Genomic DNA, 27404 nt, shown 5'->3' with positions numbered 1-27404 from the left:
ATTTAGCTTGGTCCTTTCCCTCAGAAACAAAATGTTGCACTGCAGATTAGTTTCCATTCAGTTAACTCAGCAGGAAGGACAGGAGAGCAAGGGAAAGAATTTAGCCTTTCCCAATGGGCTCAGGCAAGGGTAAACTGTGGCATACTTCCTAGATTTGGCACATTGCTGTGCAGTGTGAATCCAAATTGCTCCTTGAAATAAGCAATCAACTTGTAAAAAGCAGGGAAGACAAAATCTACCTTGATATTATCTGGTCACATGTGTCTCAGTTTTCATTTGTAAAATGTTGAGCTGTATGCACCTTTCACATTTTGGCTGTGAAGTTATGGGATAGGGGAGGGATTAACAAAATATAAAAGAAGGAATATTACACGGTTCAGGTGTCAATTCAGGGTGAGAGTTTTTTTGAATTTAAAAAAATACTTTCAAACTGTGAATATGGGCTAATCGTACAAGTTAACTGTGCACTGAAGTCAGTTAAAGCACCCAATCAGCTGGGTATCAGCTTCAGTTAAAAGGACACTTTCCCCACATTTATTCAGTTTGCTGCCCACTGCCCTTTTCTCAGATGTTCAAAGTTGTAAAAACCATTCTCAATCACATTACAGCCCCATCCGGTGACAGACCATGTATCTACTTTCACACAGAAATAGACCATAATATATTAAGCTGACCCAGAAAATATTACTAACAAAGACTCCTTGATCATTGTCAGTGCATAATTAAAGCCATTTTGAGAATCATAGTGGAGATGGAGCAAACAAATGATTGGAAATACTTCTAGGAGAAAACTCTGAAAGCTTAAATACAATACATAAGATCTCTAGTGGTAAAGGTGTGCCCCTATTTAACAATGTGATTTTAAGACTATGCTTCATGTGCATTACCTGGAAGTAAATGCTGCAGAACACAGTAGGATGTCTTATTACCTAAACACATATAAGATTGTGTGATAAGCAAAGTATAAATTTTAAAATTATGGAGCTTGTTATGACAAGGGCCCAAGTGAAAAGTGGAGAAACTATTAATATTGTAAACGCCCACCTCTAAAACCATGCACATCACAAACACTTTTCCTATTAATATCCTGGGCCCATCACTCTGTTTCCCACCTCCCCACCACGTGGCACAGTGGATTAAATCCTTGTGTCGGCAGGACTGATGGCTTGAAGGTTGAGTTGCTCACCTGAAGGTTGCCGGTTTGAATCCAATCTGGGAAGAGTGTGGATGATCTCCCTCTATCAGCTCCAGCTGCATGCGGGGACATGAGAGAAGCCTCCCACAAGGATAGTAAAAACATCCAAAAACATCCTGGCATCCCCTGGGCAACGTCCTTGCAGACAGCCACTTCTCTCACACCAGAAGCAACTTGCAGTTTCTCAAGTCGCTCCTGACACACACAAAAAACTCCTCAGCCAGATTTTAAACTTCTTTCCCCATGATCCGCCTCTTCTCCTCTCCTTCTGTCATCAGGTTTTAAATCCTTTTGGTGGAAAGGGGGTTTAAAATCTAACAGCAGCAGGAGAGGGAAGGGGGATGGATATTTAGAGAAGGGCTTTGAAATCTGGTAGCAGAGAGGGAGAGCCAGTGAAGTGGACCATTGGGAAAGTAGATTAAAGTCTGGCAGAAGAAGGAGAGATTTTTCATGGTGGGGTTGGTAAGTGGAGTGAGGGGTTGGGTCTTAGAATCATAGAATCATAGAATCATAGAATAGTAGAGTTGGAAGAGACCACATGGGCCATCTAGTCCAACCCCCTGCTAAGAAGCAGGAAATCGCATTCAAAGCACACCCGACAGATGGCCATCCAGCTTCTGCTTAAAAGCCTCCAAGGAAGGAGCCTCCACCACGGCCCCGGGGAGAGAGTTCCACTGTCGAACAGCTCTCACAGTGAGGAAGTTCTTCCTGATGTTCAGGTGGAATCTCCTTTCCTGTAGTTTGAAGCCATTGTTCCGTGTCCTAGTCTGCAGGGCAGCAGAAAACAAGCTTGCTCCCTCTTCCCTATGACTTCCCTTCACATATTTGTACATGGCTATCATGTCTCCTCTCAGCCTTCTCTTCTGCAGGCTAAACATGCCCAGCTCTTTAAGCCGCTCCTCATAGGGCTTGTTCTCCAGACCCTTAATCATTTTAGTCGCCCTCCTCTGGACGCTTTCCAGCTTGTCAACATCTCCCTTCAACTGTGGTGCCCAAAATTGGACACAGTATTCCAGGTGTGGTCTGACCAAGGCAGAATAGAGGGGGAGCATAACTTCCCTGGATCTAGACGCTATTCCCCTATTGATGCAGGCCAGAATCCCATTGGCTTTTTTAGCAGCCGCATCACATTGTTGGCTCATGTTTAACTTGTTGTCCACGAGGACTCCAAGGTCTTTTTCGCACACACTGCTGTCAAGCCAGGCGTCCCCCATTCTGTATCTTTGATTTCCATTTTTTCTGCCGAAGTGAAGTATCTTGCATATGTCCCTGTTGAACTTCATTTTGTTAGTTTTGGCCCATCTCTCTAGTCTGTCAAGATCGTTTTGAATTCTGCTCCTGTCTTCTGGAGTGTTAGCTATCCCTCCCAGTTTTGTGTCGTCTGCAAACTTGATGATCGTGCAGGACATGGAAAGACAGGTGGAGTGCCAGTAGAAAGTAGAGCAAGAAAGTGGAGCTAGATAAGCAGCAGCTACAAACTCATGAATAATCAAATCTGCAAAAGAAAAACATATGAAAGTGGGGGAAGGCTGCAATTTGTACTCAGGTAAGCTCACTTTCCTTAAAAATTTTATCATAAAAAGATATCCAAAACAAACAAACAAACCACTAATAAGATGTCATTATTAAATGTATGGACCATTTTTACTGTCATATCCATAATTAACTGGGAGAAAGTTTTATTGAAATCAGTGGTGTTTTCTTCTGACAGCAGAAAGTCAACTTGCAAAACACACTGAGCTCTTCAACCAGCAAAAATGCAATCCTTCACTTGTAATTGGAAATGCAAACAGTGTGGCAAAGAACTGTTACCATTTGAACCGCTAACATGGATTTCAAATTCTTCCTTACAAGGAAAAACCAGGTTCTGTTTGATTATTTACTGAATTACCTGGCAGTCTTGATGTGAAGCTGTCTCAAAAATAGAATAACATGAAAAACTAATTATCATCTTATTCATTTTTGAGAAAAAGATGTGTTCCTCAATTATGAGGTGGAGTTGGGGAAGACAATGTGTGGATCCTAAGACATTTTAGGATGTGTCTCATTTTATCAAGGAAAATATTTCTCACTTCTAAAACTTCCTTAATGCCAATAAAAACCAGTCTATAACTTTCTTAGCACCAATAACGATGGAGATTTTCCTTGCTCAAACAAAAATGAGGCAGCTGGAAATTTTAAAACCAAGTGACAAAGAAAATACAATTTTCAAGTTAGACTCCTGTTTCTGGCAGATTAGGGGAGATGAAAACAAAGAAGGGGAAAGATATAAAGAAATATTGCAGCACCTTTCAAGCTGAGAAAATGAAATTTCTAGTATAACTTCTTTTTGGCTCCAGTCTACTTCATTAGATTCAAAGAATGAGAAAAATAAGCAGAGGAAAATGTCAAAATATGTGAACGATATCGAGGCACAGCTTTTTGTCTATGTTTTTGGCTCTACAGTTGTCTTTAATCCTCTTTGTTGCTATGGTCCATCAGTTACCCTTTTGCTCCAACATATGTTACTGCACCTGTTCTAAACCAAGTCCTAAAACTACATCTTATACTTCACTATTCCACTGGCAGTAGATGTTCCATTACAGATTTCAGTTTGTAATGAAGAAAACTCAAAATCACCTTATCACAATCAGTTGCATTTGCCCAGTGCTATGGAATCCTGGACGATGTAGTTGAGTGAGGCATTAGCACAATTTGGCAGAGAAGGCTACAACTCTCATGATTCCAAAGCTTTGAGTCATAACAGTTAAAGTGATTCCAAACTGTGTTAATTCTGTAGTGTAGATGAACCCTTATTAAAGGGGTTCCCACTGGTGGTTCCCACCATTGGTGTCTCTGAGGACTTCTCCACATGGAGCTAAATAACCCCATTTTGCTGCGTTTGGCCAGGGCCTGGAAATGGACTGCCAAGCATCATCAGACAATGCTCAGTACGCTCCATCCTGCCACATTCCTCCTGAAGTGGAAGGGAAACATCAGAAGGCACCTCCTCCACCACCATGGGGAGGAAAGTGATGGGGAAGGGTGGTGAGGCAACACATGTTGCCATGTGTTGCTGTTCTTTTCACCATGAGGCACCCTGCACCCCTTCCCTTTCACTGGCAACTGTTGGCGCAATGGCATGACCCCCCGGGTCATGTGAAGAGGTCCTTAGTGCCACAAGCCCTTTCTCTGTGAAAACAGAAACACACTGGCACTGCCCTTCTTCCTTCTGCATGCTTCCTCTAATAGTGCTTATTGGCTGATCTCTTTACAGCAATATTTCATGCTTTCCCCTTCCTAGCACATGCCTCCCCACTTTTGAACCAGAATAATAACTGCGCCCTGTATTTTTTTAACAATGGAAACAAAGTTTCAATAGGAATAACTGGGTGTATAAAGTTTTGTTAATTTTTAAGACATCATCATCATCTTTATATGATAACTTGCCCTATCTTCCCGAGGTAACTCAGGATGGAAACAAAAATTCAGCCAGCAACTATTTTTGTTTTTAATTTTGCTAAGCTTCCAATAGAGCAAAAAATTGCCAGTGACCTAAAAAAGAAACCCTCTAGGGATTCTGAGGTTTGAATTCTTGTTTCAGCAGCAAAGGTAACATTTTTTCCAAGACAGTACAGCAATATCAAGTATTCCCTGACAGTCTGATAAAATGACAGTCAAACTAATAACATTCCATGATGTGCTTCACCAGCTCAGGGACAAAAATACAGATGATTTGAGGGTTTTAGTCTTAAGACCACTGTTTTCATCAATAGAAGGGTTTAGATGTGTAGAACACTATGTAGGGTTTATTCATTTGGGTTTTTTAAAAGAAACGTTAGAGCTTCACCAGTGTGCCCACATCCTCTTACCTTACTTCTTAATAGGACCAGTTAAAATTATGGTTAGGGAATGGAAAAAAAGATAAGCTAAAGTGTAGCTGTTTATGATTACATAAGTGGAAAATGCTGTAAACACTCCTGTCTTAGGAAACACTTAGATTTGCAATATAAACTGAAGTTGCTGCTGTTGAAAGGTGGAATGTGGAATTGGAAGAAGAACTACAGGATGAAATCTTTCAGAAGGATTTATACATTTTCTGTGTGGTTGGAATAGTTTTCAGGCATTTTCTATGAATTTTTATATACTTGAAAAGGTGGTGGAGCCCTCGGTTTTGGACACTTCTGAGCCATTCTGATGTGCATGTATTGTAGCAAAAGGACATCTATGTGATGTGGTGTATGATAAGATGATGATGCAAAGTAAATTACTTTCTTAGGATCTCAGTTCCATATCATGATGTTCTCACATTTCAGCAATCAGGAGAAAAAATAAAAAGAAACCAATTTTCATAAACTACAATAAAAGCAGACCAAATATCTGTCATCTGTAAATTGCATCAGTAAATATTAGATAGCTTTCTAAGGCCCCTTCCACACAGCTGAATAAAATCCAATATTAGCTGCTTTGAACTGGAATATATGGCAGTGTGGATTCAGATAACCCAGTTGAAAGCAGATATTGTAAGATTTTCTGCTTTGATATTCTGGGTTATATGGGTGTGTGAAAGGGCCCTAAGACCAAATGTATGCCTGTAATTACTTCCCCTCAGGGCCCTTCCACACAGCCATATTACCCATAATATCAAGACAGAAAATTCCACAATATCTGCTTTCAACTGGTTTATGTGAGGGCGCTTCCAGACAGCCATTTAATCTGGAAAAATTCACGTTTAAAAAAGTGAATGTTTTCGGGTCCTAATCTACACATGCCTCAGAAAGCATGTGCTTTCTGTGGTGGGTGTCCAGATGTGTTCCCAGATCTTTCTGGGAGAACACCTGGACATCCAAACCCTCTCTCCAAAAAAACCCCAAAACCCCTTTTAAAAGTAAAAGAACTTACCTGGCCTTCGTTCATGTAGTGCCGGAGCTCTCCTGGCATGTAGGAATGATGCACCAAGAGAAAGGGGGGAGGAGGAAAATCACTCCTCTCCCCACTGTCCTGCTATGTCATTCCTACACGCCAGGAGAGCTCCGGCACCACGCAAATGGAGACCGGGTAAGTTCTTTTACTTTTAAAGGGGAGGGGGGTTGGGGGAGGGGTTGGTGTCCTCACGGTTTTCTGGTCTAATTTAACCCAGAAAGCCACTGGACTACTGTCTGGACTGCCCCCTCAAAAGCCCAAAGAGTTTCACTGCCAAACAGCTCTCACCGTAAGGAAGTTCTTCCTGATGTTCAGGTGAAATCTCCTTTCCTGTAGTTTAAAGCCATTGCTCCACATTCTAGTCTCCAGGGCAGCAGAAAACAAGCTTGCTCATTCCTCCCTATGACTTCCCAGGGCTGTCTGGATGGGCCCTGGGTCCACACTGCCATATATTCCAGTTCAGAGCAGATAATGTGGAATTTTATTCAGCTGTGTGAAAGGGCCTCAGAATGAGGCAACGATTGAGCATTTTCAAAATATGTGGGTTAAAGGAGCAGCATCAGCAGTAGTGCACCACCAATAGATAGCCTATTTAGATGAGCCTAAAAAATGTATGAAGACCAATATATTCAGGACAGCAGTTTTTGTTGCATAAAACCTAATTGGAGATCAATAGTCATATTTGATTTAGATGTTAGATGGATTAAACATTGATTGGTCGAAATGGAGAATTCCCATTCCCTATTCTATTTCTGCTGTAAATCTTACATATTCCATTTTTCTGAATAATAATAAATATATATAGATTGTTGCCTCAAGCAGCCTCCTTAAGCATTTCTAAAATTAAGGACTTTCAGAAGCACTAACAGCTTGAGGACCTTATCACACAAAACTTGCTATTCTACTGCAGTTGAACTGTCATTGATAATGAAAAAATACGTGGTTGAGCACTTTCAATATCACATCTCTCTTCAATCATGCAATTGTGCCAGCATCTCATAGTCCCGCAATTCTACTTCCACATAATGCCACTACCACTGTTCCAGATAGACATCACCATAATCGCAAACAGATTTTCTAGAGGACATCTTTGAAAATCACAGGTGTTAAATTTTGACTATTTTTGCCTTCCAAAACACATCAAGCATTGTATGTTCTGGTATCTAAGTATACTTTTTTGAGACCATGGAATTTAAGTTATTGGACTTTTAACTGCACATGGATTCTGGAATTTATAAAAAGAAGTTTTCATATTATTTATTAAACACAAGTTGTCATAAATAGTAGCATATATGATGTTCTGATTACCTGGTAGGAAATGTACATTATTGCATAAATATATCTGTTTCAAACAGAAAACCAGTGAAGAAAAATTAATACTGAACAAGCATCTAGAACTGCACCTGTTCATCAAAAGAAAATATGAGCTTCACATGATCTGAAAAGGAATGATTCAGAAAGGAATCACCACAGGTGTAAACAGTGGAAAATGAAAATGGGAAGAAGCTGACAGAAATGATCCTTCGGGGGGGGGGGGGTACAAATTTAGAAGTTGAAGATGACTTTGCTTATCATGTGACTAAGTAATGCTACAAAGCATGTGCTTTGGGATAAAAAAGGCTCTTGATAAAATGGCTGAATGACAAAGCCTGAAACTGCCTCAGAGGATCATGATTTAAAACGAGGTCAACAGTTCCACCTCAAGTGCCTCTATCTTTAGTTATGCCATCAACATATGTAAGTGGGCAGGTGAAATTTCGAAAGAAGAATTGGATAGAGCAAAGACTTATTTCTCCACAACTATTTTGATGACAGGTATTTACATGGATATAATCTACCACAAAATAAGTTTGGACAGATGTTTGAAATTATATAAACATGGCATGAGAAATCCTAAAAGCTGAAAAAACAATTTCAGCCAAAAAAAATGGTCTCTAAGGCCCACATCTACACGGTCCGTTTAATGCAGTTCAAAGCTAGATTTGAACTGTGGTAGTCAGACAACAACAAACTCCCATGAAACAGTGCAAGAGAAAGCACTTAATGTGCATGAGTGCTCTGTAGTTTGTGCAATCACCATTTGGGCCTCAAACAAGTTCCAGGATTTCCTTTGCTATCTGCACAGCAAAACCCCTTTCTTCAGTTCTGGTTTGAAACTGCATTAGATGGTCAGTGTAGGTGGGGCATGAAATAAATAAATAAATTATTGGACTATATTCCCCCTTTAAGCTTAGAACTTAAGTAGTAATGCACATTACTTCTATATTTACATACAAAAATGAACATTTTATGGAAATCTTTGTCCCTTTTTTTTGGGTCAATTGAAAACAGTCACCCTTGGGATATGAAACATCTTAACCACGTAGAAGCAACAATGGAAGATAATTAGAACCCTAATGGACCACCTTTCCTCAAAAACATCCTCAGTTACCACAGGGCTCTGCCTGGAAACCCACTCACTCCATCAGGTGTATCAACTTCACTATTATTTATTTGTTTATTTGTTTGTTTTTTATACCACTCTTCTCCCCCAGGGGGACTCAGAGCGGTCTTACACAATGGCAGCATTAGATGCCACATATAATACAAAATGTAGTAAAACCAGACAATCATAAAACACTATTAAAAGCTGATATCCAAATCCAATTAAAACACTAAAAACCATGTGACCATTACAACAGGGGCAGTAAAATTGAGCCAAAAGTCAGAGCCAGTCCGTATTCAACTTTATATTAAGAATTCATTGCATATGCTTTAGACTTGCCCTTTTAGGTTTGTCTTAGGATTGTCCTACACAAGTACTAAAATCAAGTTAGAAAGTGGATTAAATTGAACCGGTTCTGCTGCAGAGTTCCTACACAATTGCCCCAGGAACCAGTTCAAGGCTGGGATGATGGCCACATTATTTTAAAAAACACACAAACATTTCTGAAACATTTCTGAACCCCCTTATCCAGTCTGCTGAGATATGTATCTCCATGTCCATTCAGAATCAGTGTTAGACCATGACATTGGCATAGGAAATGAGAATAAAGAGACAAAAACAAGAGTTCCCATGGGAGAAAAGTGGTTTCCTCTCTTGGGAGAGTACTTGTTTATTTTATGGCCAGCCATGTTTTGGCATTTCTTAAAAGTGTGCCAGCACTAGCGGGGTGCTGACAAGTGCTCTGCATTTTTCAGTATCTAATTCAGGCCCTGCATGGGATGTACTCTGATTTGCTACAATAGATTTTCTGACTTACGTGATATAATTTAACATGCTTTTTTTGCTTACTTTGTGCTCCAGGACACATTAGGGGTGTATGTTTTGTGAACATCCTGTTTTTGAACTGTATTATAGGGGAGTGCAGAAGGTGGCAATTGCACAAGGTGAAACATCAGTGGGAGTGACACCAACCATAGTGGTGTGACAAAAGGTGGGAGGGAAAGCAGACAAGTAATGCAAAATGACCATTTATGACACCTCTGGTTTGTGATACCACCTTCCTCAGTTCTCTGAAAACTGATGGTAAAGAGATCCATCCTTCTCCCTCAGTTGAATTCAGCTTGCTCTCTCCATCCCACCTTGTGCATATACAGATGTGATTCATTCCCACCCCACCCTAACACCCCTCCTTAGATTCACTCCATCTCTTTCCTAAAGATTTACGCAAAGTATTTTCTTGCTTTACCTCCCCTCCTTTGAGACTTCACTTTTTTATTAAACAAAAGATATGAGGAGGAAACCGTTTCATTCTACAGCTTTTCTTCCCCTTCCTGTCATGCATCCAACCACTCCCCCACCAGCCAAAACAAATGTTGACTCCAGCAATGCCCTCTTGTGTTTTTCCTGCTGAGTGCCAAATTCCAATATGAAGCTTCCTAGTGGAAGTTTCTATGTGAAATTGTATGTGTGTGAGAGAGAAGGAGAAAGGGAGATGATAAGTGTATGCCATGGCATGTGATTTTTTTCTCTTGTTTATAGCATGATTTGTTATGAAACTGTAAATATGGGCTATATTTGCAATTCTGAATTTTGAGGGACACATTTCCTGCTGTTGAGTGGAAAACATGTTAGTCTCAGGGGATACATTTACATAGTTTGACCACTCTGGGAGTTCACAATGAAAATGAGGATTTGATTCCTCACCTTTTCCCAAGTTTAAGTAGAAATTCAGTACTCCATTCTATCTGCTACGATGATTCATTTAATTGGCAGACAACCCATCAAACATGGCAGAATCAAAATGTATATTATTTCTAACCTCTGCATTTTTAATACTTATCCATTTTGAATCTCTGGATCTTTCCCCCCTCTCTCATGTGCAGGCTATGCCTTGCTGTTACTGGTGCCAGAAAAGCTGTAATCCCCAGGCAGCATCAGGAACAAGGAATTGTGTGTCGAAGCAGTGGCACACACAAGGCACCATATCTGAATGGTGGAGTGGGGTATGGATACATGAAGACTCTGGTATTTCAGCTACAATATTGTGAAATGGCATGGTATTCCACAATATTGTAGATCTTGTAGAACTGTACCACTGCTCAAATGAATTCCTCAGTTTTGACTTTGATCTCCAGATCTACTTGGAGTTGCAATTCAACCAGATCTAGAGGGTCACACTGTCTCTCACCCCTAGTCTAGGAAATACTTAATGGCAAAATAAACAGGGCAGCAATAGCAGAGCTGCTACATTCATTTTGTGCTGTCTTCAAGGGAGATGGGTCTAGAAAAAAATTAGAACAGAAAGAAGCAAACCATGTCTGCTTCTGTTTTGCCTAATTCTGGGTCATGGTGATGCAAAGATATTGCCAGATGGTTACTCATAGTGAATTAGGAATGCAATGTTTTCCATACTATAGATTTATATTCAGAATATATTCCTTGACAGAATCTTTAAAAAAAAAATAAGAAAAGGTTACTACGTATTTTGTGGTTTTTTTGAGACACACATCTTCATATTGAACTTTGCATGATTAACAACACATTAAATGTGTTTCCTCCCAGTACTGAACACACACAACATATGGCTCTGAACATTGTATGATCAGATGTAGTCCTGGAGGATTTGAAAGATCAGGCAGCTCATCTGTAATTTTTATACAGCTGGTGCAGTTAATCCCTTGGCTTTCAGCTTGTTTATTGGTCTTTTCATCTCTGTGCATTTTAACAGAGGTATGTGTTCAGTTTACTGTAGTCATAATCTACATATTTCAAGATCCTTTCAAGTTTATATAAAGAGCAGCTTTTCAATGTTATGAACATATGTGTATAATTTTGTCATATTGCATTTATACCCCACATTTCCTAGAAAATATTTATGGGTACATGGTACTCTCACCTCTCATTTTTCTTCATAGTGCTTTGAGATTTGGCTGATTCAACTTTGGACTAGAAAAAAAGGCTCTTCTGCCTAAAACAATCCTAAACGTCAAGGTCTGTTTCTTGGTCTCTGGGTTTGGCACAGAAACCTCAGAGACTGAGACAATTCTGAACTTACTGCACTACTTATGAAGCATATTTTCTTCATTCTCTCAGCCACATTTTCTGGTTGACTTCTGTTGGTCATCTGGAATAACTCTGCTACTGCAATGAATATCCCTCTAGACCAGGGGTCCCCAAACTTTTTAAGCAGAGGGCCGGTCCACAATCCTTCAGACTGTTGAGGGGCCGAAATATCATTTGAAAAAAAAAATACAAACAAATTCCTATGCATACTGCACATGTCTTATTTGTAGTTCAACAACAACAAAAATGAAAGAACAATACAATACTTAAAAATGAAAACAATTTTAACCAACATAAACCTATTAGCATTTCAATGGAAAGTGTAACACAATATTAGCATTATATATTACTATATTGAACTATACCACTATACTATTATATAATATGTAATATATAACATATAATTAATATTATTATATGGTATTACTACTAGTATTATATTGTATAACATAAGATTATTATCGATATTATATGTATATACAATATATTATATTATTAAAACTGATATAAAATATTATATTACAAAACTGAGGGCGGGGGCCAGGTAAATGACCTTGGTAAATGACCCCCGGGCCTTAGTTTGGGGACCCCTGCTCTAGACCATGGGTGTTTATGGTTTACCATGGACTTTATCACATGTAGCCCCCATTCGATAGCATTTGCATAACAGATTTCTGGAATTTACTAGGATGATCACTTTTGATAGCATATGTCTTCAGATCACACGGCAGTCCCGTGGCCATATTTCCTGTTTGGGAGGCATGACAGAACAGAATCAGTTGGGGATCATCACAGAAGGTAACTTGTAGCACCGTGAAAAGATCAGGTACTATTGGTGTATTTTGGCTGTTAAAAGCAGGGTATAGGTTTGTTGTTATGAGGTGGCAGACCAGTCACAGGTTGCACAGAGTGCTGTGCAATAGTAACCATCACCATAGATAATAATCCTGTTTCTATGCTGGTTTACCATTTTCATGTGCTAATGGGTGTTTCTCTCTATTGGGCTCATTTTTAACATTTTTGATTATTTCAATCTGTATATGTCCCTGCCTGTTTCATATTACAGAGCTTCTTCTAGCTCTCTAAAGTGCTTGTTTCCTCTGCAACACACTATCTCTTAGTGTTTGCATGTTGTCTTAAAATGTAATAAGAATTCACTAGATTGTTTTATATTATTTCCAGAGATTCTCCAAAAACATAACAACAAAAGCAGTACTTTTTGTGTCAGGAGAACTTGTGTAGTCTCTTTTACATGGGTCTTATTTCCTTATTCCAGAGAAGGGTATGGAGAGCATGAGGACTCTTGTGTGGTTTAGAAAGAAATGGGTTTAAAAAATATCTGTTCATAGTCAGATAATTTTTTTACAGTTTCAGGAGATTGAGATTGTTTCGAATTTTTGAGTTCTCTTCTTAGGGCCCTTCCACACAGCCATATAACCCAGAATATCAAGGCAGAAAATCCCACAATATCTGCTTTGTACTGGGTCATCTGAGTCCACACTGCCATATATTCCAGTTCAAAGCAGAAAAATGTGGCATTTTATTCAGCTGTGTGGAAGGGGCCTCAGCATCATCAGTGATGGAGTGTGTGTGTGTGGGGGGGGGGGGGCTGGGTGATGAATATACATCCCCTCCACAGATGAAAAGAAATCAGAGAGAAAGACCAGGGTGCATGCCCTGTCAGGGCTTTCATCTTTGAAGTCCTGGTAGACACATGCAGAGGCATTGTTTGGCATGTTTTTTCTTCCCTTCTCTTCCTTAGTTTCCTAGCAAGGAGTTGTTGCTTTCTCTCCAATGGAATCATCCCTTCTGGAAGAAGGCTAAAGTTCTGGTTGGCATCTGAAACTTATGCACACATTTCCCTTGGTCTCTGGCAGAAGTGAGAAAGTGATACACTTCTTTCCAGAAGAAGAGGGAAAATAAATTCCTCAAAAACATATGTGAAGCTGTGAGAAAATAATGCTTTCTAAAATTCTCAGTGTGGAGAACCATCTCCCAAGTTATGACTCAGCTGCAGAGTTCTGCTCAAACTTTTCCAGATGATTTTGAACACCCAAATAGGAAGGGAGCTTCTTCCAACTATGCCCAAAGGCAGCTACAATGACACAGGCATGTCTGATACCTAGAATTAGAGAATCACAGAGTTGGAAGAGACCGGATCTAGTCCAACCCCTGCCATGCAGGAAAAGCACAAACAAAAGCACACCTGATTTTTAATCAGTAAGAAATAGAAGAGGCTGCAACAGTTTGCTTTTGTCTGGGTCAACTGGGAATGGCAAGATTCTGCCGCCCTATTCTCTCCCGACTGTTGAATGAATGAAGTGCAAAATATTTTTATACTTTGAATTCCATTTGCTGCATCTGAAATAAATTAAGAAGAAGAAAAAGGGGGGGGGGATTGAAAGAAACAGGAATTGGAATGTTTTAAAAGCAACTGGAAAAGATGAGACAAAATAAGATTCACTGGACTTTCCCTGCCAAATCTGGATAATTGAAGAGTATGTCTCCACCAATACAATAATTGGGTTTAAAGAAGTGGCTTTCTAGAACCTGGAAAGAGATAACTGAGAAAATGAGTCTTCTGTATGCTAAAACTCATGCTAGAATGCTTCATGTGTTCTTGGATTGTGAACAAGTCAGCAAATTCAGAACAAAGCAATGGTGGCTACCAGTTATTCCCAAAGCATTTAAATCTTTGTGAAGAAATTCAGCTCAATCTTTCCATAGAAGCTCACCCAGGGCCCTTGCACACAGCCATATAACCCAGAATATCAGGGCAGATAATCCATAATATCTGCATTGAACTAGGATATCTGAACCCACACTGCCATATAACCCATTTCATAGCAAATAATGTTGGATTTTATATGGCTGTGGTTAAGGAGGCCCAGGTCCTAGGACTGTGGTGACTGGGAGGGCCTTGGCACAATTAAAACTTGTGCGCCAACTGTGCCCATTCCTTGAGAAGCCAGATCTAGCCATGGTGGTCCATGCATAAGTTACATCCTGTCTCGATTAGTATAATGTGCTCTGTGTGGGACTGTCTCTGAAGAATACTCATAAACTTCTGCCTGCTAACTGGCCTGGCTACAGGGAGCAGACAATCCCCTCCTGCAGCAGCTCAACTGGCTGCCAGTCTGTTTCTGTGCACAATTCAAAGTGCTGGTATGACCTTTTGAGCATAAGAGCAAAATTAGAAATCCTTCTGTTGATTCCAGTCTTTACAAACATTTTGCTGACTTAAACCATAACGAAGAATCACTTCGGGTCTTAATATTAGAGGTAGTGACACGCCCCTCAAACTTGGATGTATGCACCAAACTACACCAACATGAATCCTTTTGGATTTTTACTCTTCAAACAGTTTACCCAAAGGGTCTAAATGATTCAATCTCATTCCAATGCTTCTTGTAAGGCCTAATGCATGATTCCTTTAAATATTTGAAACACTTTTTTCACTTGGGATACCTGGTTTAGGCCCAGCTGTGGCGCAGGCTGGTGAGCAGCCTGCTGCAATAAATCACTCTGACCATGAGGTCATGAGTTCGAGGCCAGCCCATGGCGGGGTGAGCACCCATCAATTAAAAAATAAAAAATAGCCCCTGTTCGTTGCTGACCTAGCAACCCGAAAGATAGTTGCATCTATCAAGTAGGAAACCACTTGGACGTTGGAATGAGGAAGTGCAGTCACAGTGCCGTCACAGTGGATGATGAAGCAGCTGCTTCCCCCTGTGGCCAGAATCGAACATCCCCTCAGGAGAAGGTTAAATTGCCTCTGTGTCTGTCTCTGTCTTGGTTCTATGTGTATATGGGCATTGAATGTTTGCCCTATATGTATATAATGTGATCCGCCCTGAGTCCCCTTCAGGGTGAGAAGGGCGGAATAAAAATACTGTAAATAAATAAACTCTGGTAGAGTCACATCAACAACTTCATCTGGCCCCTTTAAATCATTTACTTTATATAGCAGCTTCTACCTGCTAACCTTTGTGCTTTCTAAGGAATTGAACGATTGCAAAGCACTTCTGTAGGATAACTTGATGTATTTACGTTTATATGTCTTATGCCTTATATGCTTTTTTAAATGGAAATATTAATCATTTGGAATGTTTTCTAGCCACTTATGTATTTTCTCTGTAGGTCCACTTCATCATTGTATTTTCATACCTTTCCACCTGAGGTATATTTAATTTTGGAGAACTTGATGTCCATTGCATTCTGTGAATTTCATATTTTTCCACTTGAGGAAGACTTAATATAGTTGAAACTGGTCTGGGAATGGGAAATCCTCGACATTGAAATCCTCCTCCAGGAAGTGGAAGCTCCATATATCAGTAAGTAAAGGTAAAGGTTTTCCCCTGACGTTAAGTCCAGTCGTTTCCGACTCTGGGAGTTGGTGCTCATCTCCATTTCTAAGCCGAAGAGCCGGCGTTGTCCGTAGACACCTCCAAGTTCATGTGGCCGGCATGACTGCATTGAACGCCGTTACCTTCCTGCCGGAGCGGTACCTATTGATCTACTCACATTTGCATATTTTCGAGCCGCTAGGTTGGCAGAAGCTGGGGCTAACAGTGGGCACTCATTCCGCTCCCCAGATTCAAACCTGCGACCTTTTGGTCCACGACTTCAGCAGCTCAGTGCTTTAACACACTTTGCCACCGGAGGCCCATTTATCAGTATCAGCAGAGAATTATCTGTTTATAGATTTTAGGATTTACAAACTTCTTCTTACAGGAGATTAAGGAATCTGTGCCCTCAAGGAGAAACCTTCTTGCAAAGTTTCCAGAAGGCAATCATTATTATAAAACTATGTCTATTATTATCATGTTGTAAAAAAACCATTACTATTGTAATTTATATACTACTGTTTGTAGTGATCTCATGTCTTTATGACCTTTAAAGCTCTAGATGGTTCAGGTCCAGGTTATTTGGCCGACCACATCCCCTTGTATGAACCTGCCCAGGCCCTGAGATCTTCAGGAGAGGCCCTTCTCTTGGTCCCACCTCCATCTCAAGCTCGGTTAGTGGAACTGAGAGAGAGGGCCTCCTCTATGGCTGCCCCTCGACTCTGGAATCCCCTGCCCAGGGAAGCCAGAATGGGCCCCTCCCTGCTGTCCTTCTGGCAGGCTAAAATCTCTCTATTCAGGCAGACTGTTAAAGATGAAGGTTTTAAAGATCAATTCAGTGGGTGCTGTGGTTTTAGCTTTGAATATGCATCAAATATATTTGAATGGTTTTAACTGTGAATCTTTTAATACTGTTTATATTTAATTCTGTTTTAATATTTGTATACAGTAGAGTCTCACTTATCCAAGCCTCACTTATCCAAGCCTCTGGATTATCCAAGCCATTTTTGGAGTCAATGTTTTCAATATTTCGTGATATTTATTTATTTATTTCCAATATTTCTATCCCGCCCTTCTCACCCGAAGGGACTCAGGGCAGCGTACAATTGGCAACAAACTACTTTTTCTGTCAAATTTGTTGTATAACATGATGTTTTGGTGCTTAATTTGTAAAATCATAACCTAATTTGATGTTTAATAGGCTTTTCCTTAATCCCTCCTTATTATTCAAGATATTCGCTTATCCAATGTTCTGCCGGCCCGTTTATCTTGGATAAGTGAAACTCTACTGTATTTGTATATTTTAAATGTTGTGCTAATGTTTTTATGTCAAGTCACTTTGATTTCCCTTCAGGGAGATAAAGTGGGGTATAAATAATAATAATAATAATAATAATAATAATAATAATAATAATAATAATATTTGGATAAAACATATCACAAAACATATTAAAAAAACACCACTGAACATCTTGACTAACTCATTAACACATATGGGATTTCAAGAGCCTGGAAGCATGGAGATGTCACCTCAGTATTCAAATGAGGATATAGGATTGATCTGGAGAAGCAGAACAAGTTACTCATCTGTAACTAGGAAAATGCTAGGAGGCGGGTGATGTCAAATACTAATTAGACCAAGTTATAGAGGTAATAAGGTAATAATCCAACACGGAACCATTAACATGGATATTCAAAGCAGGAAGACTTTATGGCAGCAGACAGCAGGATTATAGCATTGATTGTGTCAATCAGTTTAAGTTGCATTGGGAGAATACTAAGGTGAACACTAATTTTGTAATTCATGTATTTGCATTTATATGTATAAACAAAATCAATAAAGTACAGTTTTGACTATTCTTTGAGTTTTCTAGGGTAGGGGTGGTAAGACCTCTGAAATTCTTGATTTGCCATCAAAGGAAATATAGACTACATAATTCAATGTAGTTTTATCCCCAGATTAGGTACGTCAGTTGTAATATCCAAAAACACAGCGGTGTGAGTCTGTATCAGCCTACAAAGGAACCTTGTAGCACTTTTGAGATTAACTGGGAGAAAGAAATGGCATAAGACAGGTCTGCTTCATCAGATGCTTCTGATAGAGTGGACTGTGGGCCCTTCCAGACAGTCTCATAATCCGGGACAAAGAAATGAGTTTAAAAATCACAGGACCTTAAGAAGAGTCCAGACACTGAGCTGTCAACCCTGGTAAATGGTCCCCCAGTGTCCTAACAGGTCCAGTTGTAGTGGATTTTAGAAATCTGCAAGATGGACATGCTAGAAGTTTACTTTTACTTATTTTGTTAATTGATTCTCCAAGATGTGCTGGACCTCATAAGTGCTGATGTGGATATACTAATGTGCACACAAGCAGATTTTTTTTCATTATCTCTCCTCACCTTCCTGCTGTCTTTACTTTTTCCCTCTGGAACTGTTTCCTTTTGGGGTCCCTTGCCTGCAATGCTAGTGCCCACTGTCTAAATTCAAGCTCTGTTTAATTTCATAAAACATGAGAACAAAGGAATGCTTACAGAGAGTTCTCATGGGAATTATTTTTCCATTTGTGCTTCCATTTAGCCACCTGTGTGTCCATGGCTCCATTTGTTTACAGCCCTCATCAACTGTTTTGAGATTTTGAAATGTGCACATGCACTGGAGCATTTCACACCAGCGTATAGCAACAAAGTAACATGTTTTTTCTTGAGTGCAGAGATATACAGTGATGCAAATATGCACATTTTTCAGCTGAAACTGGATTTTAAGTGGATTTTAACATGTGTTTTTCAGCCATTAAGGCGATCCAGTGCTCATTTACCTTAAACATCATTTGACAGCGCTCCCCCCCCTCTCATTCTGGTTTCTACCGCATTTTAGGGCCTGTGTGGAAGGGCCCTGAGTCTGCATCCTCACTGCAGAATTATAGCAGTTTGACACCACATTAACTGGCATGACCCAGTGCTATGGAAATCTGGGCTTTGAAGCTTTATGAGATATTTACCCTTCTTTATCAGTCAGTCCAGTGCCACAACAAACTAGAAATCGCAGGATTCCATAGAATGGAACCATGGTAGTCAAACTGCTATACGTCTGCAATATAAATGGCCTTTGAGTCTACATGTTGCAAACTTCTTTCTCTCTGTTCTACAGATTTCCTTTCTAGACCACCAGGCAGATTCTATTTCTGTCAGAACCCGTAGGTTAACGACTTCTGTTGTGTTTTGTCTACTCTTATATTATAGTTCTTACTAGAGTATACACTAGGAGTTTTCTAGGCCACATATCCACTGTGAATGTGACCGCAGGCATTCACAGAGTGATGAAGGCCAAAAGTAAATACAGAAAAGTTATTTGTATGCATGAATTAAACAGAATTAAACAGTTCTTCTGGTAATCAGATTTCCAGTATAGTTTTTAAGTGCTGAAGTATAATATGACAAATTTTATTCCCTGTACTGATAAAAAGGAATTGCAGAATTAATACATTTGCAGAATTATGGCTAAGAGAAATTGGTAGATTAATGCTGGCCTCTTGTTGCAGCCAAGCCGCCTACTTGATCGCTTTTTCACCCAACACCACACAGATGAACAATACAGTAGAGTCTCACTTATCCAACATAAACGGGCCGGCAGAACGTTGGATAAGCGAATATGTTGGATAATAAGGAGAGATTAAGGAAAAGCCTATTAAACATCAAATTAAGTTATGATTTTACAAATTAAACACCAAAACATCATGTTATACAACAGATTTGACAGAAAAAGTAGTTCAATACACAGTAATGCTTTGTAGTAATAACTGTATTTACGAATTTAGCACCAAAATATCATGATATATTGAAAACATTGACTACAAAAATGCGTTGGATAATCCAGAACGTTGGATAAGCGAGTGTTGGATAAGTGAGACTCTACTGTAGTAAGTTTATTAAGAAAAGAGTATCTAATATACAGTTTCAAAATACATCCATGATCTAGATTTCTAGACACTTAACCAAAAAAACAATGATCAACTCTGAATAGGAATTCCAAAATCACTTAAGGCAAAAGCAAGAATCTGTAGTCCAAGGCTTGTTACACTTAAACTAAAATCATATCAAAAAGCTTGAAAGCATGAACATGACCATAATCCAAAAGCATGATAATTGAACTTGACTATAATCCCAAAGTTTTGAAACTTTAAACAAGATTTGTAATCCAAACAGGAGGCATGGAACTTAAATAGGAAAACAAGATGCAGACCCAAGAACAGTATTCCTAACTCAGAGCTCCCAAGATAGGCAACTTGACACATGAAAATCCAACTTTGATCTCCCCACCAAACATTGACTCCAGTTCCTTAAGAATATTCCCCCTTGCCTATGACATCATTCTTTCTCACACCTTCATTCCCTTTGATTATCTTTCAGTCTTTGGGAACACCGGATTTGTCTCTGTTTCACACTATCCCTTCGGATCTGTAAACAATGGATTATCTGTAACTCTCCTGTCTCCTCCATATTCCTTTCAGAGTCAATCCCTGGCCAATTCTCATGAGAATCGCTGTCTGTTTCCCCAACTACAAATCTACCCAAAACATTCCAATCATCATGAAAAACTATTTCATTCTCCCCCACAGAGGCACCAGGCTCAACCAGAAAATCTTTATTCTCAGAGGCTTCACAGGCCTCAACACCTCCCCTGGAACATTCACATATCTTGTGAGAAGTGGAGGCTTCTACTTGTGCTGGTTTGGATTCATGTAGAAATTTCTGCATGATTCAGAATCCACATAAAACAGTTGTTGCAATCATAGGGAGGCTTTTGATTATTTTCAGGTGAACTTGCACAGATACTTCTGGGACTTTGGGTTGGCATATCCCTTTTGTGCATAACTATTCATCCTATTTAAGGCTGATGTCTCTTATAATTCCAGTTTTGTGTTTCAACACTACATCAAGAAGAAAGTAACTGAGATTTGGTGGCACTCAATGCTTTATAACTGTAGGGAGAGCCTAGCATATGAAGTACTTCCCAACAAAAACCAGTTGTATATAGAGATGTTTTTCAGTTCAGTGTCAGGCTTTGAGCAAGTCGTTGGAGACCTGGCATTACAGAACTGTGGCTTAGGAAATTTCCTTCCACAGTATTCCTAAAATTACCTGATTGAGCATACCTGTGGGGGTTTTTTTTCGTGAATGCAACCTTTGGGATTCTGGACATAAATTATATTCTGAATAAGCATAAATCCCACTTTTTCTCCCTTGTCATCTATCTTATTCTGGCTTCACACAGTAGAATTAATGCAGTTTGACTGCTCTTTGACTGCCATGGCTTAATGCTATGGAATCCTGAATTTTAATAAGGCATCAGCCAGGCCCGTAGCCAGGATTTTGATTCGGGGGGGGGGGGGGCTGGGATTTTGATTGGGGGGGCTGGGATTTTGGTTCGGGGGGGGCACTGAGTCTGAGTGAGAGAGGATCTACCCTAGCAAACCTTTCGTATCGTTATCCCAATGCATATGGGATATATTGAGCATGGTGATCAGATCATGATATGAATAAACATAACAGTTTAAATAATAAATGTAAGGCCTTCTTGTGGACAACCCTGAGAATTTCTGGGGGGGGGGGCTGAAACTCCACAAGCCCGCCCCCCCCCCCCCCCCGGCTACATGCCTGGCATCAGCCCTCTTATACAACTCCTGTGATTCCATAGCATAGAGCCATGGCAGTTAAAATGGCATCAAACTGCATTAATGTTACAGTGTAAATGCACGCTTAGTCAGATTAGCAGCTATGTTACCATAATATTGTTATGATGTTGCACAATATGGCATATATTCAGCAAGATATCCACTTGTGCATGGTGAATGAAGGAAGATACGTATCACTTCAAAGAGCTGCAAAAAATAATGATGACAATGTTTTTTTTTAGGATGAATAAGAAAGCTGGTTTAATAATAATAATAATAATAATAATTTTATTTCTTACCTGCCTTTCCTTACAGCTCCAGGTGGGTTACAACACTGCTAAAACACATAATCAAAACACATGATCATTTTAAAAACTCCATAAAGTACAGATATGTCCATAAAATACATATTAAAATACACTAAACAAAAGCTAGACATAAAATTCATACCTCACAACCTCTGAGGATGCCTGCCATGGATGTGGGTGAAATGTCAGGAGAGAATGCTTCTGGAACATGGCCATATAGCCTGGAAAACTCACAACAACCCAGTGATTCCAGCCATGAAAGCCTTCGACAACAAAGTTTAAAATTCGTCATTAAAACTGTCTGGGTAGGCCTGCCAGAAAAGATAGGTTTGTATATTGAAACAGACATTTATAACAAATATATTTTTATTAAAAATATTTTGTCTTATCATATGGGAAAGACTCAAGACTGACCAGACAATCTGCTGGCTTGGTGCTAACTGCAGCAAGACCTATTTGAGACTATTGCAGTCTTTGTGGCTCATAATATTGAAATCAAGCTTGGAAAATGAACATTTCAAACAGTAGTAGCTTCCAGCCAAGGTTTAACATAACTCATAGCAACCCTAAACTTTGGTTTCTACCATCACAATGAGCCAATATCTCATCCATATTCAGACAAGGCATGAGGACATGATCACACTGCATATTATTATGTTTCCATTCATAGATTTTATTCTCACAGATATTTTTTGGAACACTTTTTTTTTGGTAAACTCTGTTAAAAGGGGGGAATTAGATACAATTTCTTAAGCTGATCATGCACTATTTTTAGAGGTAATCTAAAATAAGAACTTGACCTACTTGGCATTTAGATCCTTTTACTAGAGATCGCTGCTCTTATGCAAAAGTTATTTTTACCACTCTTTTGACATTACACTAGCCATCCCTATAGGCTGTGATTCGCCAAAATCATATGCTGGAACCCAGTGGAGGGGGGGGGGGGGGGAGAGAGAAAACCTCTACCAATAAAACATGTATGTGCGAGAGACAGAGAAAGACAACAACTGGAGATTATTTACAGATGGACTTAAATTCAGATCATACTAGTTGGGTGACAGCAAAACTATACTGACATTCACATTTCAATACCACATTTGTTAAAAATAATATCTGATCATTTGTTAGTTATGATGTTAAATGTTAAGACATCATAATTGCTTCACATTCTCATTCAGTATTATTTACTTCAATAATGACTGCAGATTACTATGAAATCCTCCCTGTGGAGTCCTGTCATAATTCTTCATCACAGCATTGTTTGCTGGCCAGAAGGGGCTGGTGAAGCTATTCTACAGCACTCTGGTCAGTAACAGTACAGACCTCCATTGATCCCAATGGCTGACTGGCTTTTAAGGTGGACTTCAGGGATCAGATGGGGAGTTAAAGTGAAACTATGACATTGTGAGTATATGTTTGATGGGGAACCTCAATCAGTGTTTTAAAAATCAGTTGTGTCTCCCCAAAAGAAATTAAGAGCATGGCAAAAGGGGAAAAATGGAAATCATTTCATAAGATCTTCAATATTTAAAGTTTGGGGAAAATACAAAAAGAAATGGATATCGCCTTTAGAAGTGTCACAAAGGAGATTATTAGGATGGAACACTTGGCCAAAATATAGAGATTTATTAGAAAAATGAAGGGGAATGGAAATTGAAAACTCAACAAGAAATAAAAAAAACTTGGATAAAAATATCTCTTGTTATCAATATTACCAAATAAAAGAACACTTTAAAAAAATAAGGAAACAGGTTTCTCAGAAGGTTACGGTTTCTGGGACAAAATAATGCAAACAGAAAGGAAAACAATAACTAAAATTTACAAAAAAATTATTAGAATGGGAAACAGAAAAAGAAATAAAAAAAGACTTATATGATAAGATGGAAAGAAAATATAGGCAGAAAGATTAGGAAGGAAGAATGGGAAGAAACCTGGAATAAAAAGTTAAGATATAGTTATGCAACAGATCTAAAAAAAATTGGATAAAAATGGCATACAGATGGCACATGACACCATAGAAGTTAGGAAAGTATTATTAAAATGTAAATACTAAATTTTGGAAGTGTGGTAAGATAGAAGGGACTTACTTCCATATGTGGTGGTCATGTGAAAAAGCTAAGACATTCTGGAGAAAAATACAAGAAAAATTACATAAAATATTAGATATTAGAATACCCATGAAGCCAGAATTGTTGTTACTGGGGATATCTGAACAAAAAATGGGGGGGGGGGGGACAAAGAAAAACTACTATTCCTGTTAATAACAGTAGCAAGAATCTGCTACGCAAAAGTATGGAAGAATAAGGAAACCCCGGAAGAAGACAATTGGTGGATAAAAGTCTTAAACATAAAAAACATGGACAGACTAACCTTCCTGTTATCGAAAAACAAGGGGAATTCAATAAAGGAGACCGACTGGAGCAGAGTAACAGAATACTCAAAACAAAATAAAAGAGGGACAATGACATAAAAAAGAAGAAGAGAAAGGAAATAATAGCCGCCAGGGCAAAGAACAGAAAAGAAGGAAAGGAGAAAGGAACAAAGAGGAAAATAAAGAAGAAGGAAAAGGTGGAAACCTCAAAGAAGATTTCCTTGGAAGTCAAATTTTCCATTTTCTATTATCTACTATTTACATTTTACTCTCTATTTTTCTTCTACCTCTTTCTCTCTTTCTTGTTTTTATCCCTTAATTCTGCTTCCTTCTTTCTTCCTTCTTTCCTTTTCTCTTATTTTGTTTTTAACTTGTAAATAAAAAAACTAATAAAGATATTTTTTAAAGAAATTAAGAGTATGAACACTGTTGGTTTTCACTCTCCCTTTGTATTTTTGAATTGACCTTGGACTAGATGATAAATATACAAAATCATTTAAGTGTGTCATATTAGAAAAGTTTTCCCCTTCCTTATGTAATTTCCCTGTTCTAAATGTTTAAAATGGAATGCAATAAGAAACTAGATACATAATGGAGCTGTCCAAAACTAGAGCACATCAAATTCATTTGACTAATTTTCATTCGTATCTTTGTGAAATGAAACTCAGATCTGAAAAGTTTATAAAAGCCAGTCTCTGCTGCAAAAGATCATGGAAGGGTGGTTGCTAATTAATAAGAGACTTGTTTATCTTTTATTACATCAAGCACCGCATAGGGCAATGGAGGGTGTGGGTGAGGGAGATGTGCATGCACTGCCAAATTCCTGTAATTTTGAATATGCATTAACATTGTTTCATTATCCAAACATTCATGTTCTTCATGCACTACCAAATTCTTGTAATGTTCAATATGTATTAACCATGTTTCAGTATCCAATCATTCATTCTGTTTGTGCTTCTTAAAAGTTTATTTTGTTAAAATCATAATTACAATTGTTTTGTAATTGCAGGTTTTCATATCTCTGTAGTACATCAACTGCCCCATCCAGCTAGGTTCAATCAAAAAGATAATGACACCATGGGTCAGCTATTCAAGAAAGGGAGTGACAATTCCCCTATTTGTTAGTTCATTAGATTTGTCTACACTGAGCGAAAGATTTAGGTGCCTCTTTCCTTATTGACCTCACAACTAATGGGAATTGGTGGCTTCCAGGGATGTAGCTCTTATCAGAAAAAAACCCCCAGTGATAAACACTTCAGCTATCAGAAAGGACAGTATGGCTTCCAGGGAGGAATCCACTCAGAGAGTTTAAAGCTTTAAAAATGTTACTCAATGTACTAAAGCCTAGTCTTAAAACAAGTTCTGCACCTTGGATAATTCTGACTAAAACACTGGTTTACCTCACAGATACGGAAACTTCCAGTTGTCCTTTTGGCACTAAGCAATGAGGTAGATCAGTCAGTTTCATGACATGAGGAAATCAGAACCAAGGGCAGACAAGCCTGCTAATCCCTGCTCTATACTGTCCTTCCTTGCAGTTTCTCAAGTCGCTCCTGACACAAAAAACAAAACAAAACTGTCCTTCCTAATAGCTAAAGTGTTTATTATTGATTTTTTTTCTGGTAAGAGCTACATCTGTCCACCCCTGGCTGATGCAACCGACCAGAAACATAAAACATGCATACAACACTTGACACTACAACAGCCTCTGTTGATTCTCTTTCTGTGGTCATTCCTAAGATAAAACATTTTCTTGAGAAGATCTCGATAACTCTGCTGACTATTAAGCAACAAAAACAAAACAAAAAAGTAAGGAGACTGATTTTGTACTGATTTTGCTAGGCATGATAAAAAAGTCACATTCTTCTACTTTGTTAGTCATAAGAAATTGAAGAGACTTCTTTCTAAACATAAATCAAGATAGAGAACACATGGAGTTTCGACAGCTGTAGCTAGAAGTGAGAAATAGATTTTTGTGTGCCTTCAAGTCATTTATGACCCATGGCGACCCTAAGTGGGGCTTTCTTGGTATGATTTTTGTGACGAGGGAGCCTACTGAAACTGAATGTTTCACATGAAACATTCCCAGCATTCTTAAAATGCTGAAGATACTATAATAAGCAGGAAACTGCATGTGAAGCCCAATCATAGTTGCCTAGCCTGATGAAATATCAGTGTTTCTTTCAAATTTGTTAGGATCTTTTTAAAAGCTTTTAAAAGTTTTATAGGAGCCTAGGAGGTAGATTTCCCCTTATGCAATGTCATTTCAACAATAGTATCTTTTCTATACGATATTATTGTATAACATTAGCAGTTTGAATAGCCATCAAAATGTCTTGACCGGAAAACAATATGTGACTGTAATTAATTGATTGGGCAAGTTGATGAATTCCTTATTATGATGGATTTAGCAATGCCTAGTTGCACAGGTTGTTAGTTATATGTTCTTCATTCTTCTGCAGCAGCTGTCGTTGCAACCCAACTAGCGTTGATCTAAATTTAGCATGCCAGAGATCTCAGGGGTAAGAGCCACTATCATTTAATTAGACTAATCAAAGCAAAGTGATATTCTTTTTCTCCAACATTATATCCATGACAGAGACACAAAAAAAAGATAGAGAAGCAAATGAAGCCATTTGACAACATAATGCAATTTTCTTACATTTTACTCTTTATTAAAAACCAGCAACAGGCCTATCTATTTTTGCTGCCATTACATACAAATGTCAGTGTGACTACACTATAAGGGGCCAGTCAGTCTGTCAAGAATTGTGTAAATCAGTCTCTTACCTTCTCTCATAAAAGTGAGCTATACATAAAGCTATGAAGCAACTTCCAATTCCACAAATGCTTGGCATGCTATATTTTTCACACACATACATGCTGACTTCACCAGGTGCTCAAAACAGAAGACATATTTACTTGTGTTGTTGAAGGCTTTCATGGCCGAAATCACTGGGTTGCTGTGAGTTTTCTGGGCTGTATAGCCATGTTCCATAGATGTGGGTGAAACGTCAGGAGATAATTCTTCTGGAACATGGCCATACAGCCCAGAAAACTCACAGCAACCCAATATTTGCTTGCTTGCTTGCTTGCTTACTCCTTCAGAGCATTTACACCCCA

At 38.8% G+C, this 27404-nt stretch overlaps 1 long non-coding RNA gene across 1 annotated transcript in view; it reads right to left on the bottom strand.

Moving 5' to 3' along the window:
• LOC134295399 (uncharacterized) overlaps positions 1 to 27404 on the bottom strand; it is an 82690-nt gene that overhangs the window by 50238 nt on the left and 5048 nt on the right. Inside the window, exons 2-3 of the long non-coding RNA XR_010001958.1 lie at positions 22053 to 22221; positions 21902 to 21939 (exon numbers count right to left, since the gene is read on the bottom strand). This is a non-coding gene — a long non-coding RNA (uncharacterized LOC134295399). The remainder of the gene's footprint in view (positions 1 to 21901; positions 21940 to 22052; positions 22222 to 27404) is intronic.

The sequence above is a fragment of the Anolis carolinensis genome, chromosome 1 (genome assembly GCF_035594765.1).
Source record: "Anolis carolinensis isolate JA03-04 chromosome 1, rAnoCar3.1.pri, whole genome shotgun sequence".
NCBI lineage: Eukaryota > Metazoa > Chordata > Lepidosauria > Squamata > Dactyloidae > Anolis > Anolis carolinensis.
Note: the sequence above shows the minus strand (reverse complement) of the source record. Positions and strands in the feature narration are given on the sequence as shown.